Here is a 4,355-nt window from a genome sequence, read left to right as displayed (position 1 = left end):
CAGAGAAATCGACATCACTGGAGCCTCCTCTACTGTAAAATGAGACTGTGCCAAGAAAATGAGTCTTCTTCTTTGCTTTCGGCATTGTAAATCAAATAAAACAAATCAGAAAAACCAAAAGAATTGTCTTTGACTTTGCTGTTGTTGTTAGGGATGCACGATATGGATTTTTAGAGCCGATACGATAACCGATAAATATATTCTTCTTGGCCGATAACCGATACGATATAACCGATAATTATTATATAAAAAAAAATATATATATATATATTTTTAGTTTTTAACCTGTATTTTATGCACACCTGGGGTTAAAAAAGGGTTAGGGTAGATGTATGGATGTAGTGAGCATAGTTCTGACCTAACCAAATCTAACTGACATCACTGTGAACGCAAAACGAAGAAAACTTCTGATATAATATGATTGTTTTAATAAAGTGTATCACTCAATTATAGTCAATACAAAAATAAAGGCTTTTATATAACGGAAAGCCAAGCTGCTTAGTCTGCAGATAAAACACAATGACAAAAGGCATAGTAATTTAGACTTGTCATACTGATCTGTTAAAATTTTGCATGGGTTCCAGTTCTCAGTGAGTTGTAGCCTGGGCCCAATGAATGGGGCGGGCACTATAAACCATCTGTGTCGTTTCACTTTTTACTGAAAAATGCTGCCACCAGATTAAAGAAAAGAACCCTATGTTGACTGACTGATGCTTTTTATGTAGCCTAATGTGCGCGCGACTGCGCCTTTGTTTTCATTATTGGCTGTTAGATGGCTCTGTCCAGCACTATGGTCCAGCAGCTAACGCTAACTAGCGCGGTTAGCTTAACGTTAGCGAGTGGTTGCGAGTTAAATACACAATCCCTGGATGTTTCATTTCGGGTAAAGGGGTTTCCATTAGTTTCTATAAGTTTACGCCAGCTCTGTGTATTAAGTGCTTTTGCGGGGCTGTTTGATCACAAGCCACAGACTGTAAATGTCACAAGCATTTTGTCTGCCAAGCGGACGAGTCTGCAGGGTAGGCCGCACGACGAGCTAATGCTAACAAAACTCGCTAACAATAACAACAAACATATCCGCTGCATCATCGCCAGCTTTGGTTTAACGTAATGCCAGCTTATTGGTTTCCCCTCCTCTCGGAACCTGTGTGGGACATGGATTGCAAATTACAGTAGCTTAATAATTCTGAAACTGCAGCATACTGGCAGCAGCCATGTTTGCGTCGCAGCTGTGATGTCACGAATGTGCGACAACAAAAGCTCCGCTTCCGAGGCAAAAAATAAAGCAGGATTATTATCGGATAATTTATCGGAAAAAGGCCATTATCGGAATAATAAATAATAACGCAAATGGCCATATTGGCCGATAATTTATCGGTCCGATAATTATCGTGCATCCCTAGTTGTTGTTGCCCCGTGCGCTATTCAAAACTCCATGCGTAAAGTGAAAACGTTCTTTGCTAGACGCAGGGGTGTAAATGCCCCTCCCCCTCACCCAAACAAAGAGTTCGACCACTTGTTGGAAAGGTAATTTCATTCGCTACAAGACTGGTCAGTCAAATTTTAGCAATCTGCCATTGGATTCGATGTATATGACGTTTACGCAGAACATGCCCCCACATTTGTCAACATCCAACCAGAGCACGACCTGAGTTGACTGACACACTGTGTAGCCAATAGAGCCCACAGCAAATTGCGGAAGTACTAGTTTTGTTCCAGAGAGTATCTAGTTTCCAAAATAGGTCGTGATTCGTCCTTCCGCGTTTGTCTTCACGGGGAAACTAACAGGAAACCGAACAAAAACAATATCTTCTTCACGGATTTGCAAAGTAAGCAAATATGGTTTTTTGATGATTGTCGCAGTTAGGATGTGGTGGTGACTAAATGTAATAGCTAGTTTTGTTCGTTAGACCCTTAGCTTCATTTTCCATGCAAGATTTACTATGATATATTTTGGTATGGTGGTGCGACAGCGCACTGAACAGTAGTGATTCTATCTCGCCTCGGAAAAAAAAATCAGGACTCATTGTACAAATCCGTGTATAACTTTTGCTGTGTTGATCTGATCCGAAAAAGGAAGACATGGTTCGATGCGCAAGAGTCAGACGATTCGTTTGGTATATAGCATGAACAACATTGTTGAGAATTAACCACCTAATTCACCACGTTAATGACGGATGAACAGCAAAAAATGTAGAACGTAACGGTGACGTTACACTACCCGAGACCTCTCTTCCACCCCCCTCAGTCCTTCTCCCCCCCAATGCACTTTTTCTTTTCCCCTCTTTTACTTGGGTTCTTTTAGTATTTTCGTTTTTTTGTTTAGTCTTTGCTTTGGGGTGTACGGTATGTGTATAAAAAAAACAAGCCTCATGACACCCAACCCTTTATGGGCCAGAATGTATGTGTGGCTATCATGTCAAATTATCTCCAGATACATAAGCAATTTGTTTTGTTTCAGAAAATATCGCTTTGCTAGTTTTCGATGTCAATGTTTCCTTTTTATACTATTCTTTGGTATCTGTAAAATAGAAACAGCAATCACATGCTGGGGTGACACATGGTGAAAAAACAATGTAATGTGTGTACATGTGCTTGAATAAATATAAATACAAAAAAGAATATATATATATATTTTGATGTCGTTTTTTTAAGTTTTGGTGTGAGTGAAATGTTCTATGGTCTCTCTTGATTCTAAATATAGCTGAACCGTTTGGTTTGACGAGGTAAAACTATTTTTATAAGCATTTTACAAAATGTCTATGGGAAAATAAATGTCTGATGAAAATCTCTGGTACAGTGCTGAAGCAGGAAGTAGGCGGTTACTTTGCCTCTCTATCCGAATATGGTCTGATCACCCGGCGGGACACATGTTCATGCAGGTGGAAAGGAGGTCATAATGTGCCCTCTGCCTGTTTTCTCGGTGACCTGAGAGAGAGTGGCAGAAGATTTCAATCCTCTGCAGTGCTGTCATTCAGCAGCCTGTGTGTCTCTGTGCCTCGGGGGCGGGGCGTCACAATCGACCTCCTTGGGCCATCAAGAAAAGCCATTAGGACCACCACAGCGGAGGTGTGATGATGTTACAGCGTTTCAATGAAGTGATGTGACAGGCATGTGATAAGTCCCAGACACACCGATAAGGGAAGATTTTAGTTATTGATTTAGTATTGAATTGTACTATTATACTGAGCCCTAATGAAATAAGTAAGGGATAACCAACAACTACAGTAGGTGTGAGTTATGTAAGGGATAATGTATTGTGAGCCGGTGATTACTGGCGAAATAATGACCGACAGGTGAATGATTGAGCCCGACGCGCAGCGGAGGGCTTAATCATTCACCTGAAGGTCATTATTTCCAGTAATCACCGGCTCACTATACATTATCCCGCTTAGAACACGGCCTACAACTAAATCATTCAATAATCTGACAAAAATAATTATTCAAATAGATTTTTTAATAGCGTTTTCAACGACAAAGCGGTTTCATTCGTAATTGGCACACAAGACACCACAGCTGCAACTGGTTGGCCTAATTAGTAGTGTTTACTGACAAAAAGCTCTTATCAACTGATTAATCCAGGTGTGGCAGAGCAGCGGTCGGTTGTCGAGAAATAATGACCGGTGAATCTTGTTGATTGACCAATCAGAATCGAGTATTCAAGAGAGCCGTGTTCTAAATGGTTTTAATGCACACCTGCCGGCCAATCAGAAACAAGTATTCACCCAGACCATGGTATAATTAAGCAATAGATCACGACAGGCCGTGGTATATGCTTATTATACATAGGAAAAATAGAAACCGCACACTCTGGCTCCGATGCAATGAGTTTAATAAATAGACAACGTCTCGGCCTGGTGGCCTTTGTCCGCACACTGGTAAAAAGATTTAATTAGAGATATATGCTAAATATACCACAGCTGTGAGCAATCAGATTGCTTGTTTTGAGAGAGTTGTTTTATAAAGACTTTTAAACTCTACACTTGACTCTATACATGGGTGCTTTGGACATGGAATTCACTTTTTGCATTTCAATCGACTTGGGACTGTCATCAGTGCATGAAACATGCTTGACAGGGAGATGAGAGAGAAGGGGAGAGGAACGTGGGGGGAAGCTCAGGGACATCCATCATGTGTGACTGGTACCTATGTTAGATTCAGTAAAAGTGGGTGAAAGGAAGTTGGTAGGTACTGGGTGGGCAGACAGGAAGTTGGTAGGTACTGGGTGGGCAGACAGGAAGTTGGTAGGTACTGGGTGGGCAGACAGGAAGTTGGTAGGTACTGGGTGGGCAGACAGGAAGTTGGTAGGTACTGGGTGGGCAGACAGGAAGTTGGTAGGTACTGGGTGGGCAGAC

The sequence above is a fragment of the Poromitra crassiceps genome (assembly GCF_964638095.1).
Source record: "Poromitra crassiceps genome assembly, chromosome: 6".
Taxonomy (NCBI): Eukaryota; Metazoa; Chordata; class Actinopteri; order Beryciformes; family Melamphaidae; genus Poromitra; species Poromitra crassiceps.
Note: the sequence above shows the minus strand (reverse complement) of the source record.